The following is a 17,209-nucleotide window of genomic DNA, read 5'->3' as shown; positions in this document are numbered from 1 at the left end:
TATGGTACAAACAAACAAACATCCTGCTACTTTATTATAAGGATACAAGTCTGCTGTTACGGCATACCATAATTACTTTAGTACCGCCACTCAGATATGTAAGCAAAATTCGTATAAGAGGAAATAACGGAATCAAATTTTTGTCATTTTCAACTGTTGCATGCTAAAGCTGACTACAAATTATTTTAAAAAGTCAAATAAGAATTTCCACAAGTAAAAATAAGCAGTCATAAAATGCAAGAAGAACTATTCAGAGTTTATTTCTGTATATTAGCTTAATGGATGTAGAATAAACTTGGATAAATTGTCATCTATTTAGCTTGCTAACTTGGAACTCATTTATTGGTCGGTTCGTTAATCCAGTAGTATGGGAGTGATAAAGGAGGTGGAAAGGGGAAATTGTTATTTTAGCCTGCTGCAAGTTTCACTCAATTAAGATAACAAGAAAATCTGGTGTAAGATCCAAGTAATAATATATTCATTATTGGATGATGAGAAAGCTGTCTCTACCTTTGCAAAAGAGAAAAATCCTCTACCTCACGGAATATTCTTATCCAAAAAGTCATACTCACACACATATATCTACTCAGACAGTATAGGTTTTATAAACAATACTACAGGGCTGTTACAGTATATTATAAGCTTAGAATTCAACTGTAACTTTTTGCTATAAAAAAATCTCGGAAAGGAGACTACTCTTTCATCATAGAAAAGATTTGTGAAGATTTTAGCATCCCAGTTCTCATTTATCTTCAATACAGAGAGCACAGGTGAATTTTAAGGGAATAGTAGCGTTCGCAATATTTCGTAAAATTGTGAGCAAGCTTTCAATCAAATGCGCTTATTAAGTCTAACTATTCTTAATGTTGACCAAACGCATAGTATAATTAAACGCATATTTAAAAAAAGTTTGACCTAATAAGCGCATTTGACTGGAATCTTACTCACAACTTTACGGAATTTTGTGAAAGCTATTGTTCCCTTTGTAAAATGAAGTACTAGTTTGATTGAGTGTCTGTCATTTTAGATCCCAGAATTGATTTAAAGTATACAAGGCATTTGGTCTGTTGGAATCATAAATTTACTTAAACAAGATTTTCTTTCAGTATGGCTTCAAAACCGATTAATACCCGCTTGTTAGAATATAGAACTGGTTCTAAGCCATACTGAAAAAGCAAGTATCGTTTCGCATTATGAACAATTTTCCTAAATTAATGAAATAAAATTATAAAATCAACTTGGGCTCAACTAAACTGGAATTTATCTGATCATTTTTCTATCCGCGGAAACTTTTTTATAATATACAGGGTGACCACTATGTACGTTATGTTCATATTGAACACCACTTTTAGGTTTTTTGGTACGTTTTTGTTCGTTATTGATTTTTGTGTACAATATGAACATTTCAGCATACGTTATTGTACGTTTTTCTGTAATGTATGATTAGTATTAGTAATCATTAATGTATTTGTATTTCATAAAAACTACCAAAAAAAATTCTGCGCGCTTCGCGCGCCATTTTACAAATTTATCCTGGGATTTATGACTTCATAGTGAAGCTTCCACAAAATAAAAAAAAATGAACTCAATCAAGCATTTCAGTAAATATAAAAAAAATTACTCTAAACGAGTTACAAACCTTATCAGAGCTGGATCTTTAAATCATTTCAATAGTGCGCCGAACTTCAGCCAATCACAGTGCGGAATTTCGTAAAATGCTGTGCTCTCATTTCTTTTTGTAAAATATAACAAGTAAGTGAGGTGGGGAACTCCCTCTAAAAAAAAACTTTACAATACCTCTTTGGGCGATGCCCCTAGAGGCTATGGGCGAAGATGCTGGAATATTTAATCGTCTATAATACAAAGTAGAACGATGTCCGTCTGTCTGTCTGTTTGTTACAAAGGATCTCGCTAACCGCTGAACCGATCGGGTTCTCCTTAACAAGGTAGATTCTCATAGGTCCCGGTAAGGTTTATAACTATTTTGGGGGAGGGTACCACGTCCTTCCCACCCTCCCAAGAGAATTCGCCCCTAGAAAAAAATCCCCCCCCCTAAAATTTTTTTTTGACTTTTTCTTTAAAATCTAAATTAAGAAATTGGGTTATCCAATTCAATTCCCTCCTCTTCAAGTGCCCCTAGAGGCCTCTAGGGGCGTAGCTGCTAGTACTTAAAAAAATGAATGTAAACCTCATTATTAGTTGGTACCTACTATTTACATGATTAAATTGGGGTAAATTTTCTTTGGGGAGGTAATTAAGGGGGGGGGGGGGTAGTTAACACCCAAAACAGAATTCAGGGGGGTAGAAAAATTTCCGGCGCGCTTCGCGTGACATTTAATGATTTAATGTAATTTACAACTTTTAATTATGTCTTCCCATATTTTTACATGATATAAATTATGTAAATGAGAAAATTAAACAACTGTGATTTTTTTTAGATTGAAACGTAGAATACTTAGGTATGATGTTGATATTTTATAGTTCAAGGGTTTTTTCCTTAATTTGAATCCAATAACTTATATAATGTATACTACTTTCTATTATTGCTAGTGGCTTTGCCCCAAGAGGTATTGGGAAGTCCCCCTTTAGTAATTTGTAAGAAAAAGCGAGAAAAAAATGAGTAGGAGACTTTTTCACTTATGTGTTATTTATTTTTGTTTACAAAAAGAAAGAAAAAATTCTTTTGGTTTCTTGTGAGGGGGGGGGGCTTTCCCCCAGATAATATAGCCTTCCCTGAAGAATAGATCCCAATCAGTTCATCGTTTACCGAGATATTAAGTTTCAGACAGACTGAAAGACATCGTTCTACTTTGTATTATAGATATAGGTTTTATGGTACGTTATTGTACGTTATTTTTTCAAAAAATGTACGTTATTGTGTTCATTGTAACTTTTTTGTAGTACGTTATTTTCAATATTAATATCAAAAAGGCGGTGGTCGCCCTGAATATATGTAAAATGAATATTCCTTTTATTTCTTCAATCCTATGTTAAAATTTTCTTTCCTTTAAAATTCTATTAATTTAAAAAGAATAAAACAATCGGCATTTTTTATATAAAGCTGCAAGATTATTTTCAGCCATCAATTTTTATCTGCCAGCAGCGAGCAATCCTTTATTACGACCCGCAGTCTGTTCTTTACAAAAGTCCTTACTGTCAGCTAATACCAACAACGAAATTAATTCAAAAAAAATCATGAAACCTATACGTGATTTTCATCTGTCTTTGGAGTGCAACACTTTGTAGAATTAACGACCTTTTTATCTGCCCCCCAAATATTATTTTATATTTATTTCACTTGTTGGCTATACCTTATTCCTGGCTGCTTAGCCCTGGTTGAAAACTTTAGTAAAACATCATTGCAGCGTTGCGGAGCCGTTTGATTTTGGTGCGGAGCCGTCGGTGATGATGGCGGCTCCGGCTCCGACCTAAAATCAAGAAAAAACTCGACAGATTTTTTTTCCCACGTCTATTTTTGACTTTTGAAAGTTTTAAAAGTTCAATTTTTGATAAAAATGGACTTGAAAAACTTATTAGGGGCATTTGCACATGACATAACAGTGTTACCAAATTATAATTTATTAAAAATCTCTTTATTTATCTAGTCCGGAGCCGTTTTTTAACGAAAATTACGGCTCCAGCTAAATATGGCGGCTCCCGGCTCCGCAACACTGCATTATTGAATTGATAAATGTTTAATGGAAAGTTTCTACCTGTGACCATCTAACTCCAGAAAAATTATTAAATATGCAATTCTACTCTAGAATTTACAGGGATATAAAAGGATAAGAATGTGGCCGATGGGATGAGCAATCCCATTCATGATTCACAAAATTACATAATGAACCAATTTATCAAATTCAAGTACCCAAATATAATTTAATTTAATTTTTTAAAAAGTAGAAGATATATAGAAGAAACTACACACAAAAAAATAAGAAGCCTATCTCGAATTTACATTATTGAAGTAAAAATCAGTTCTTCAGTAGAAATATCATCCATGTATAAAAGTAGCAGGATGAGTGTGTCTATCTGTCTGAATGGATATGGTTCTCCTTTTCGATGAAGCTTCTTAAAGACAAATGGAAGGTTTAAATCTAGAAAAACTGCCTTCCCTTCCAAAAAAAATACATTTTCTTTGAAAGCAAAATCAAAAGGGGAGTGTCAACTCCTCCCCTCCCACATCTTCTCTCAGGTATCTCAGAGGCTTCTAGGGGGGGGGGGGGGGTGAGGGGTTGTAGCTACAAGTATCCCCTTTATTAGTATCAAGGAAACCAATGACATTTGGAAATGCGTTAGCTACGCTACCATAGCAAGATAATTAAAGAAGAAATAAAACGTCAAACATTAAAAAAAAGATGACAACATCCGTAAAATCGAAGTGAATATACATTTTTAAATATTATTATACTTGCTTCAAAATTGCATAAATACATGCTTTTGTTTTAGGACAAACTTAAAATTTTAGGACTTCTTAGGCTTCTTTAAAGATATTGTAACTTGTTGTTATAGTTCACAAATCAGAAGAACAATTATATTTTAAAAAAATTATAGTAAAAAACGTTTTTAAAAAAGTAGAATGTTTTAAATGAACTTTCTCGTAACAATTATAGAGTTGCTAAGTTTTCTAAATCGTACCTAACTGTTACAGGAATCACCAATTAAAGTTTCAAATCTATAGGACAATCCTAACATACCTAAATCAAACGAAAAGAGATATCCGTTATTGACGGACGGCCCTACCCTACCTGTAGAAAAGCTTAGATTTTAGAAAAATGTAGAAAATAATTTGCTGACATTTAACTGGTCTGTCAATTATAATCAATCTTTGTGGAAATTTTTGGATGACATTATTGGAAATCCAGGAATCTAAAGGGATACGACAATAGTCGATAAATTTATGTACGACCCTAATGATATGAACTAAAATACCCCATCTGTATACTAAATCAATTGGTTAAAACATTTGGAAATTCAAGTAAGTGAACTAACCATTCAAAATTTGATAAAGTACTTGTTTAAAGCTAAGGAATAAGAAAACATTGTTATAAAACTTTGGACACTAGTGTAATATTCAGTCCAATACCCTCTTTCTCCCTGATGTGCAATAGGGGAAAGCTTTGCTTTCATGACAGTATTGGAAGATTAATACAGTACAGCAAATATTTCTTGTTGTCTTTCAAATAATATCTTTAAAAGACACCAAACACTTTGTTAATGTCAACAATACACAAAATAGTAAAAAAACAATATTAACTACTCCCCTGCTTTAATTTTCTTTCTGAAATGACATTTGAAAACTGTAATTATCTGAATAATTAGGCCAATTTTGTTATATATCAGACAGTTAGACAGACTTATTTAGGATTTATGTGTTTTATTAGCGTACAAAACTATAGAAATATGTTATTCTGTGTGTTTGTAACTTACAGGTGTATGGTAGGTATAAGACAATGGCCAATACATTGATGTCCATCCCAAACGATGATTCACAAAATTACCCCTTCTGTTCATTACAATTAGTGGTAGAAATTAGTGGACACTCAACTTAAGAATCAAACTAATCAAATTATACTAAAAGTCCCCAAAATTGTTGAGTCAACAAATAAGGAAACGTTATTATAAAATTTTGGGGACTAGTGTAATAAATAGCCCAATGTCCCCTTCATCCAAGCGCTGTATGTTTATTTGTATACAAATTTACTGTTATACATTTTTTTCGTCTTATTGCTACACTTCTTGTGTACATAACATTTCTTGATGTTCTGACAGTTTACACAAATTACAAAATGGCAATAAGGAAAAACTTAAGAACTAAAGCTGAAATAAAACAAAGAAACTTTTTTTTTCACTAAACTTTATAAATTTATGTCAATTGTGTAACATACTGATGCAGCAACATAACTTAACTGTACAAAATCAGAGAGAGTTTTATAATAACGTTTTCTTATCCGTTGGCTTAACGACTTTGGGGACTTTAGGAAATATTTATTGGTTGGCTCATTAATTTGAGTGTTCAAACGTTTTAACCAATAATTTTAATCCACATTTAAATAACTCATTTAGTCTATCTAGTATAAATTTTACCATTGGTCAATTACAATTATTGGTCAACTTTATGCTCTGCAGAATATTCTACCTGAATACTATTCTATACTTTATCTTCTTTGAGGAAGAGTTAATCCTTTTATTTAATTTTAGATCTTGTTGGAAAGTGCTGGTTTTCCAAGAGAAAGAACTCTTGAACAAGTTTTAAAGGTATTATTATGTATGTGGCAATATGATTTTATTTTGCGCATTTATACCAGGGATGGTAAGGGATAAGACAATGGTGGATAAATTGAAAACATCCCAAATGATTCAGCAAGGGCCCAAATTGCACCTTCTGTAGATTAGAATTGTTAGATCCAATCAATATAAATTCAACAAACTTACTTGAGTGAATAAATAAGATAAAGTCGTTATAAAACTTTGGGTACCAGGGTAAATTGAAGTTCAATGTCACCTCCCTCTTTTAACATTTGGTGTTTTACCTGAAAGTGCCCAGCGGGCACCTACACCTCGTCCTGCTTATTTTCAAAAAAATAGGAGAGGTGGGTATTTGTTATATAAACCCCTGCGGTGGGCCATAACCCTGCGTGGTTTAATTTGTGGTCCCTTTACCCAATTTAACCTTACCTAATCTAGCAACACTGCCAAATTTATCTACCCTTATTTCTTATCTAACATCAAAAAAGGGGGAGGATTATGTGCTCGACTTACCTTTGAAAAAATTCTCTAAATAAAAAACTCAAAACTAACAAATAATGCATGATTTTAGAAATCTTCTCCAGTGTTTATTTTCCTAAAAGTTTTAATTCTATAAATGAAATAAGTAGCAATTATAAATATTTTGCTAATATTTAAGTGGCTTGTTGTATTTTACAACAATATTTGTAGATTTATTTTTACTTATTTTTGGTAATATTCATTATTTTTTTTCTTTTATTTAGAGAAGTTTATAGTAATTAAATTGTAGATTCTTTCAATCAATAGATTAAATATTTAAAACAATATTTCATTGTTCTTTCAAAATTAGTTTTACTTAAACTGTTTTTTACTCCACTTTAATTTTTTTTTATTATTAATAATTCAATTATCTTTTAATATATTTTTATAGCTAAAAAATAAAGTTGACATAGACCGTTATTCAGTAAATTGTATTTATTTATTTTATTTCATCAAAAAAATTAGAGAAAATTAAGTAGTTTCTGCTGAATTTGCGTGACATTAGCAAAGCAATTGATAAACAAGGCTATACAAAATTTTACTTACATACAAAATATAAATCTCGGCGGCAGAATTTGTACTTGGCAGCTAAAAGCTGCCACAGTCGGTGGAAGAACGGCGGCGGATTTTCATAAAGCTTGTATAACAAAAATTAAACTAAGTTGTTTCCCTGCTAGAATATCGGGGAGGTGATTGGTTCGAATCTCTAAAGACGTTAAAATTTTTATGCGCCATTTATAGTTAGAGTAGAGGTAATGCCATGACCTAAAAAGGAGCAACTCATGACCAAGCACAGTTAGGACTTCAAGACAAAGGTTGTGCCATCAAAGAGTCGGTTGTCTGATGGGACTTACTTAATCTATTACCCCTAGTGTTTGGTACATATGAGGTAATTAATAGAAATATCTTTCTAGTATGGACTATGGACTGGATTATGGGGCCAGGGTGATCATCTAGATCTCCTTTATCTATAATGATTTACAAAAAGCTTTTGATTGCAGTTCTCATAGAATCTTGCTTGCTAAACTTTCTAAGCTTGGAATCAATGGTACAGAATTTATATGGCTTAAAAATTATTTAGCAAATAGACAACAATTTGTTTACACCAACAATGAAACGTCTGATATGAAATATATCAACATAGGTGTTCCTCAAGGATCTATTTTAGGTCCGTTACTATTTTGATTTGTATTTAGTATGGACTATGGACTGGATGATGGGGATGATGACGGAGTGGAGCTGGGGGGAAGGGGCAGTCTCGTCATTAATACAGGAAAATTATACAATTGTCAACAAAATTTAAACACTTTTATTTACTAGTGGCTGCGCTCCTAACATCTAGGGGAAGGTGACAAAATAGCCTAAGAATTAAAAAAAATAGTTTCAAACCTTACAGGACCTATAAAAAGATTACCTTTGCAGGACTTAATCAGTTCATTGGTTTCAGAAAAAAATATACTCGTTCTTAAAATTTAGATTTTCATTCAAAAAGTTTGAACCAACCAATCAAGATTCAATATTGGAACTCATTTTGTGCATTGGGGCTTTGAAATACTGAAAGGGATTTTTGAACAAAAAATAACAAATAATTTGACTTATTTTTATTTTCTTCACCAAATAATTTTTTGTCTTGTACAACAATTTTAGTCTGACAAGTGTATAATTACTTCAGGAGTCTGCATTAGAAAAATATTCAGGAAATTTATAATACATCGTTAAGTTAATTTTAAAATACAGTAACCGGATGTTTGTGTGTCTGTCTGTGTTCTTGTACCAAAAGACTTCGCTCACCGCTGGATCAATAGGAAGCTTCTTTCAAGGGGAACTTCTTACATGTCTCGAGAAGTTTCAGGGGGGGGGGGGGGGTAAATTTACTCTTCAAAGAAATCTTCGCTATAATTGAATAAGTGGAAGAATTGAACATTTGATTAAAAATTAATTATTAAAAAAATGTAAAATTGTTTAATATCGTTTTCTTTACATTAGAGCTTTAAAAAAAGACTATCAGATAATTCAAATTATCAAAGCTGTCACAACAACAAATTAAATAAAATCAAAAATACTATCAAGAAATACTTGTTAATGTTTGTCTGTCCAATTGTCTGAAATGATAAGCTCCGCATTAATGGATGTTTTCATACTTCTAAAATAAAATTTCATACTTTTTGTAACGAATTTTAATATTCAATATTTTACTGGGAAGTATTTTTAGTCTTTGCACATTTTTTCAAGCAGAATATTTAATTAAAATTATTAACAAAGCTTCTTTATAATTAACCCATGACTGTCTGTCCGCCTGTACATTATTACATATTTTGAATATAAAAAAAGATTGAAAGTTTCACTAGAGGCCTCTAGGGGCGAAGTCGCTAGTCTTTTATAAAGATGTAATGTTTATTTTTCTAGACCTATGGTTATAATTCTTCCAATTTTAGTAATCATCACAATATTTGCTGTTAAGGTAAATACATTTTATTGTGCAAAGCTACTCTATCATTGATTATATCTTTGCTAATTTTGAAGTTGATATTAAATTCATTTAAAAACAAGGATTGCAACATCCTTAAAAGCGAAACTCTGAAACGGTAGGGCAAACCGACATTAACACTTGTAAATATATAGTCAGAACTGAATAATCAAAATATAATTGTATAAGAGTCGAAGAAAAAATTGTAATTAAATTTGTTGAAAAACTGCTTGATTTAGGATAATGTTTATGGACATACTTACATTTTTAGGACTTGATTATAGAGTTGCTTCGCTCATATTATTTTACTGAGTATACCAAAAATCAGATCAATCGGATTTTTAGATAACATAAAAATTTGTTGTTAAAAAAATTAAAAAATCAACATGTTTAACATGGACATACGGACATTCTGGTAATGATTATAGAGTTGCTACGCTTTCTAAATGGTACCTAACTACTACAGGAATCATCATACAAAGTCTGAAATTGATAGGACAATTCTTACATGCTTGAATTAACGAAAATAGCTATCCGTTCCAGACGGACGTATGGACGGCCGATCCTAATTATAGCAAAAGCTTCGGTTTTAAAAATATGATTGAAACCAAATAGTTAATTTGCCAGGCTTATCCGTTTTTTTGTCATCTCTGTTTCATAGATTAGTTGTATTGTATTCTTAGAAAAATATTAATCTGCATAATACTTAGAGATCTAGGGAGACGACACTGGATAATGAAATAATTTTTCTTGTTTTTATTCGAATCCGGTGGATAGGAACCGGTTCTCATCCATACGAAAAAACTATGTCTAGCATCGTATTATGTCCAGCTTTCTACGAATATAGAAAATAATAAAAAAAACTGGTTTTAATCATATAATTGTACATTCTATATCCGCGGAAAGCCGTTTATAATTCGATGAAAGAAATTACTATTCTTAAACCGGCCCATTACCATAAATTTAAGGGGGGGGGGGTTATGACCTTTTTAACTTGATACGGCACTTGGCTGTTTTAGGAAGCTGTAAACCCCAGACATGGGGGTTCTAGAGTTGTGTTGTGTGATGGAACCTAGTAATAGTGTCTAACTTTTTATCATTGTGACGTAACAAAAATCGAAGGATGAGAAGGGAGGTGGGAAAGGAAACCCCTAAAAAAGAGATGGATTTTTGTTACGTCACGCAGATAAAAAGTTAGACACTATTACTAGGTTCTGTGTGATGGGACCATACCTTCTCCTTAATTTTGCTTGAGGGTGGGAGACTACCCCCTAAGGCACTTTACTGCTAAGCTTATTTCAAATGATCCAAACAGTATTTCTTTATATTATAAAAGCACTTTTTACGATATATTGTAAATGAGATCCAACGAGGAAGAAGTGCATTAGTTTTTATTTTTAAGGAGATTGTGAAATTTGATTAATAATTCTCTTCTTTGTGAATACCACTCTTTATCTTTTTTTATTAAGACATTTCTTCATCATGACATTAGATTTAGATTACCAGATTTATTATCATTTTCTTAGCAGCAAAGCTACTCTATAATTCACGTTCTCTTTCCGTCAGTCTGTATAGCTATGGGGAAATGTGATTTTCTAATAAAAAAAGATACCGATACAGGCCAGATACAGTTTAACTGACCAGTGGTAGGCCAGTATGACGTCATTTTTTATACATATGCACTATAAAAAGTATCTTTTTGTGCTTTGTTACTTATGTTGTCACCCTTGTTTTAATATTGATTAATCAGACATAATATGAGTTTTAAAATGACTGACTATTACTTTCAAGAATCGTCTATCTATAGTCTTTAGTAGTGAAGCTACTCTATAACGCACCATGGTTTTCTCACATGGTATTTAAAATAGTCGACAGCTATTTTTTGAAGGATTTTTCTTTCAAATGAGCATCCGTTCTGTTAATACATATTCGAAAATGCTATTGATGTCGATATTTTATTAGTTGTAACCACTTTTTATGAACGCTGTTTAGTTGAAAATCGATAAAAATTGAATAATTTTGCAGTTTTAGTAGGTATCATATATACCAGCCAGGGGACATCTCCTATTACAGTAGTAAGTTATTTTCTCTCTGTAGATTAAGATTTCAATAATTAGTGAACCGGTTGAGTTCTCCATTTTATAGAAACTTCACATTGTTACTGAGATAATTTTTGGGCTAATTGATTTTTAGAATAAAGTTTTGAGAAGGCTTTTGGATAAATTTTCTTATGCAGAGCTGCATGGTGCTAAGGACTTTAGTTTATAACATAGTAATGTTTAAAATCAAAATTAGTAGTACATTTAAAAGAAGTACATTTTTACATTATTTTTAATCCATACATTGCATTGCAATGAAAAATAATAATACTTTTTGTATAACTAGCGGCTTATTTTGGCAAAATTCGTAAAAGGACCAAGGAAATCTTCAGCAAAAAAAAAAAATGGGGGGGATTTTTTTTTTTTTGGGGGGGGGTGGGGGTGTCACCCCCCCCCCCCCCCAAGAAAATAGCCTAAAACCACCACAGGACTAGTAGGTATATACCCTGAAGAGTAGAATCCGATCGGTTCAGTGGTTACCGAGATCTTAAGGGACGGACAGACAGACAGACAGACAGACGGACGGACGGACAGACATCATTCTACTTTGTATTATAGATAGATTAAAATAGTTTGTACTTGAAAATATTGAAATACCACGAAATTTTAAACTATGACGAAACCATTTTTAATAACAAAAAGTATTTATGAACTATACAGTGTGATTCCCAAAAAAGGTTATCTAAAAGGTCACTAATTTTGATCTGTTGGTTGTTAATGATTTCACTACAACCCCCTGGTGAATCTCTGTGCACGTCACGTCTTTTGTAACATGTCAATAACTTATAAGGCATAGACCCTGTGACGATTTTCTATTGGATCTTTGGAAATCAGCTGATAGCAAATAAAGTAAAATTTCAAGTTTCTATGTATAATCAAAACATTGTCAAGGTCCATGCAAGAGAACAACAATCAAAATGTAAACTAAAATGTTTGATAAATTTCTTATAGATAAATTGTCGCCACTTCTTCTAACAGTTTAATAAGAAAGCTCAGTTTAATGAAATTCATTTACGTCTGCTATTAAAAGGGTCCTTCATTTTTTGGGGAGTTAGCTGTAAATCTATTGTATGGATAAAAATGAAAAGAAAATACTTTTAAAAAGGGCTTTAACATTCATTATAAAATACCTTTAGTTAAGATTTATCTTGAATCACCCTGTAATATATGATTATATAATAAATATGTATAGGTTTTAATATAAAATATTGGAAAAATATTTAACTACTTTTTTAACCAAGCAAGCACAGAGATATACATTATTAATTAACCTCAACTCTATTTATAGATTCTAGAGGGATAACATTTAGGAGAAATAATTTTATTAACTTTATATATATAGAAAGGTTTAAATGGAAAATACCCAAAGAATATCTGGCGCTTTTCTTCACACTTTCAAGGTAGTGGTACCTTCCCCCAAAATAGTTATAAACCTTCGCAGAACCTATGAGACGCTACACTGCACTGTAAGGGAGAATTAAGGCGGTTCAGTGGTTACCGAGATTCTTAAGTATAAACAACAAGACATACAGACATCCTGTTACTTTTATATAAGGATTTACATATTAATGAAGACTGTCAATCAACCTTAATTAGTTAATAGCATATCTACTCTATAATTATAAGTAAGTATATACGTTCTTCTGTCTTTTACTGTTAATGTAGTAGACAGCAAGATTTAGTGATGGCCATTTAAAGGGGGAATACTGGGGATTTTCAAGGATTAAACAGACAGACGGATACACGGACAGACAAACATCTTTCTACTTTGTATTGTAGAAATCACTATTTTGAAATTAGGTCATATCATATAGATTTGACTATGCAATACATCTACGCCAATATGACTGTTTTCAATCTTGTTAATGTACATGAATGTGAACATAATAATCAGATGTTAATATATTTTGACATGAGATATGAATGGCTTTTCTCGCATTACCTAAAGACAGATGCTTATATCTAGATAAACAATCTTGAAAGGAAAGTCAGATGACTAGAAATGGATTGGGTAAAAAACGATAAAAATCTGAATAGAAAAGTAACTGTACCTGTAATTTAGGATGATAAAACTGTCCTGTCAATTTTAAACTTTGCATGATAATTCCTGTAACAGTTAGTTACTATCTAAAAAGCGTAGCAACTCTATTATCATATTCAGAACGTCCATACGTCAATTTCGAGCATGCAACTATTTAAATTTTTTTACTTGAACTTAAAAATGTAAGTAAACATGTCCTTAAACACCAATTTTGCAACAAATTTATAACCAATTGTGTTATGTTTGATTCTAATACTAGAGATTTACTTTTATGGATGTTGTCATCCTAGTTCATAAGATAACTGAAGGATAGATATTATTCTACCAAGCTCTGTTACTTGTGGATGTAATTTTCCTTGATTCCTTAATATATCTTCTGTTAATACTTTTAAAATATAAATATAAAATATTCATTAGATCTGATTAAATAGTACTTTTCTATAAATAACAATTGACAATAAAAGAATAATTAAGTCTTTTAAAAACACTTTAAAAAAATTAGGTAAATTGTACAAGAATTTAAAAACTGTATAACATTTTTTTCCAGTATGGCTCGAAACCGATTAATGTCTACTGGATTAAAACCAGTTCTGCGCCATTGGCCCCTTAGGGCTTACAAAACTGCTGTTAGAACTGGAAAAGTGTGTAAAAGTGTGAAAAGACTTTTAGATATTTTTTAGAATATTTTTCCTGTCCTTTTATCTGTTAAATTAAATTTAATATAAAACTTTTCAATTTTATTAGTTAAGAAGTTAAAATTTATTCATAATAAGATAAATTTCATAATTTTCTTCAAATTTACTTTAACTTTGATTTCAAACTAAATTATGTATCTTAAGTTACAAATTATTTTTTTTTTCATCTGTCCGTCTGTATTTTCGTCAGAAACGTTTTAGGAGGAAATGTGATTTTCTCAGCTCCTATAAAAGATAGACAGCTGAATTTTTAGTTATTGTTTCCATCATTAAAAGGCATAATTAAGTATCAAACATCCATGATGGTCGGACTGCTTTTAGGAAGCATTTTAGCCGCTTTTGTCTTTTACATTAACTGAAATCCACATATCTTTGGTCATCGCACGGTTTCATAGGCCATCCAAGCATTACACCTACTTAGTGTCATCCACAGCTTACAAGCTGTTTGAGCCACTGTAATATTCATTCAAACAGCTTATACAATATTGAAATAGCAGTCACAACCACACGTAGAATCTGGTAGTTTGGAGGATAAATCAGCCAACCTTATTCTCACTAGCCTAGCACACCCTTAACCATAGCTGGTCTTAGCCGCAGCCAGCTTAAGTCTCCATCTTCCGTAGCTACCCTAAGCCACCCAAAGCAGCATCTACTCTTCTAAAAAACTTTGCAAACGTACACGTGATTCTAACTATTTTACTTACATAAGCATGTAATATGTTATGACAAGGTTTTAATATACATTATTAGACACCCCAAGGGAAAATACTTTTTCCTTTGAAACTGAAATTAATTTATTTTATATCAGAAAATAAAATAATACAAAGAAGGTGTCTTAACTTTTATTTTCATAGCTAGTCGGTGTTTTTTAGTAAGTAGAAGATGTAAAATTTTCCATAGAATTTAGATATGCAATCCGTTTTTTGTAGACCTCTTATTTTTAAGTAATTTAAGTTTTTTTTATTAAGTCGGTTTTAAGGTACTAAAATGCAACAAAAAAAAGAAAATTGCCACTATGAACAAAAATAGTAAGATCTTTAATTTAACACCTTACTTTTTGAATTCTGTCAGGTAATTATTGAAAAATCGATTTTTTAAACCTCGGTTTAATCAAAACTTTGAACATAAACATATCCTAACACAGGCATAAAAAATATGGGTTCATAAATACCTTTAGAATCATAAACATATTACGAATCCATTGTAAGGAAAATTGAAAAAAAGTAAAAGAAATAAAAAAATAAAAATAGCCTAACATATTATATTTACAGGCAACACTTATTACACCCCCACTTTACCCCCTTCTAATTTTTATTCTCAAAACAAGGATTTAAGATGGTTGCCTGTATAATATAATATAATATTTTCATATAATTTCTTTTATTGTAGTTTATTTACTATTTTATAAACTTTTTATTTCAATTTTGCTTAGAATGGATTTGTCTTTTTTTTTCATTCTAAAAGTATAAATAAACATCTAATTCTTATGCCTGTGGAATGATATATTTAAGTTCAAAGTTTTTATTCTTGTGGGTTCAAAAATATTTTTTTTTTTCAATAATTACTCAACAAAATTAAAAATGTAAGGTGTCAAATTAAAGATCTTACTATTTTTGTTCATAATGGCAATTTTTTTCTTTTCTGTTTGTTGTGTTTTAGTACCTTAAAAACCAACTTAATTTTTTTTAAAAAAACTTAATTTGCTTAAAAAATAAGAGGTCTACAAAAAAAAACGATTCCATATCTAAATTCTATGGAAAATTTTACATCTACTACTTACTAAAAACACCGACTAGCTATAAAATAAAAGTTAAGACACCTTCTTTTATATATATTTTACTGAGACTAGTACAAATATGTGTAGAAATTTAGAATTTGATTCATCAAACAAGAAATTTGTCTTTTTCCTTTGTTAGATTTAACTAATTTAGTTTGAATTTTTAAAAAATCTTTCCTAGCTTTGAAATGTTCTTTAAGATCAAAATACTTAACATTGAAATAATAATGAATTTACTTCACCTATAAAATATTTAATTATTCTTCTTTTTTAAAGAAGTTTTTTAAAAAATGGGTGAACATCTGTTTTAATCTTTTCATCTTCTGTTTTATCAAAAAAAAAATGGCCCAAAACATTAAATATAAGAAATAAGTACCTGTAAAAGTATTAATCTATAAATACTCAAATACAAAATATCTTTCTATTTTAGTATGGGTTAGAATCTGACATATCAGTACCTGGAGATCCTCTGGCCTCTGCAACAGTGGGAGCTGTCATTTCTGGACATCCAGGACAGACAGGACAGATACAGGTAAATTGACATATACCTTTCTATTACCCATATGATTTTTTTAACCGCTGAATTTTATTTTGGTTTATCTTGTATAATTTTTTCTGTTCTTTATAGGCAGACTACTATAACATTCTGTTATCTGACAAACAACTAATCTTTAATTTTCAATCCCTGAATTTGAACTAAAAACAATGACATAATCCTATCCTTTCTCATACAGGATAAAAGAGACAAAAAAGTTAAATTCTAAACAATAAAACACCTGAACTTAACAATTATTTTACTTGAATTTTGAATCAGCAAGTAAAGAGTTGACTCACAGTAAATTTATGCTTAGCCATCTGTCTGGATACAGATTATAGAGTATGGAATTTTTTTTTTTTACATTTTTCAAAAAAAATATTAATTTAGATTTATTTTTCAGGTTCAATTGGCATATAATGACACAGCTATCATCATTTAATTGGAAAATGTATTAGTATATTTTTGAACCTTTTTGTTCTTTTTATAAAATTGTACATTGAACAATTGTTTTTAAATTTACACACGACTATTTTCTATTTAAAACATGTTGCATTTGATTGACAAAAATTTGTTTTGAATTGGATTTATTAAAAATTCTTATATACACAATAGCCCAGTTCACAAAAGCTAAACAGTCGACTGATAGAAATTTTCAGTCAACCTTTTTTGAGGTCAACCTTTTTTCAGTCATACTTTTGAAAATATACGTAGGAAAAAAAATATTTAATGTTCCTTTTTCCCTGAAAAAACAGCTGGAGGTTAGGTCTTTTACAAATTTAGGCTGACGTTCTTATAATCCCCAAAAATATTTTAAATTATATTTA

General features: G+C 30.8%; 1 long non-coding RNA gene across 1 annotated transcript; it reads left to right on the top strand.

The window, feature by feature from the left end:
* Window positions 1–707: 707 nt before the first annotated feature.
* Window positions 708–17,178, top strand: LOC145330990 (uncharacterized). Its single transcript, XR_013883602.1, has 7 exons — window positions 708–770; window positions 6,202–6,258; window positions 7,965–8,043; window positions 8,443–8,465; window positions 9,175–9,229; window positions 16,278–16,379; window positions 16,786–17,178. It is a non-coding gene; the product is annotated as an uncharacterized LOC145330990 (long non-coding RNA).
* Window positions 17,179–17,209: the final 31 nt, after the last annotated feature.

The sequence above is a fragment of the Acartia tonsa genome, chromosome 11 (assembly GCF_053477335.1).
Source record: "Acartia tonsa isolate MP-2025a chromosome 11, ASM5347733v1, whole genome shotgun sequence".
Lineage (NCBI taxonomy): Eukaryota > Metazoa > Arthropoda > Copepoda > Calanoida > Acartiidae > Acartia > Acartia tonsa.
This window is presented reverse-complemented; position numbering and strand designations above follow the sequence as displayed.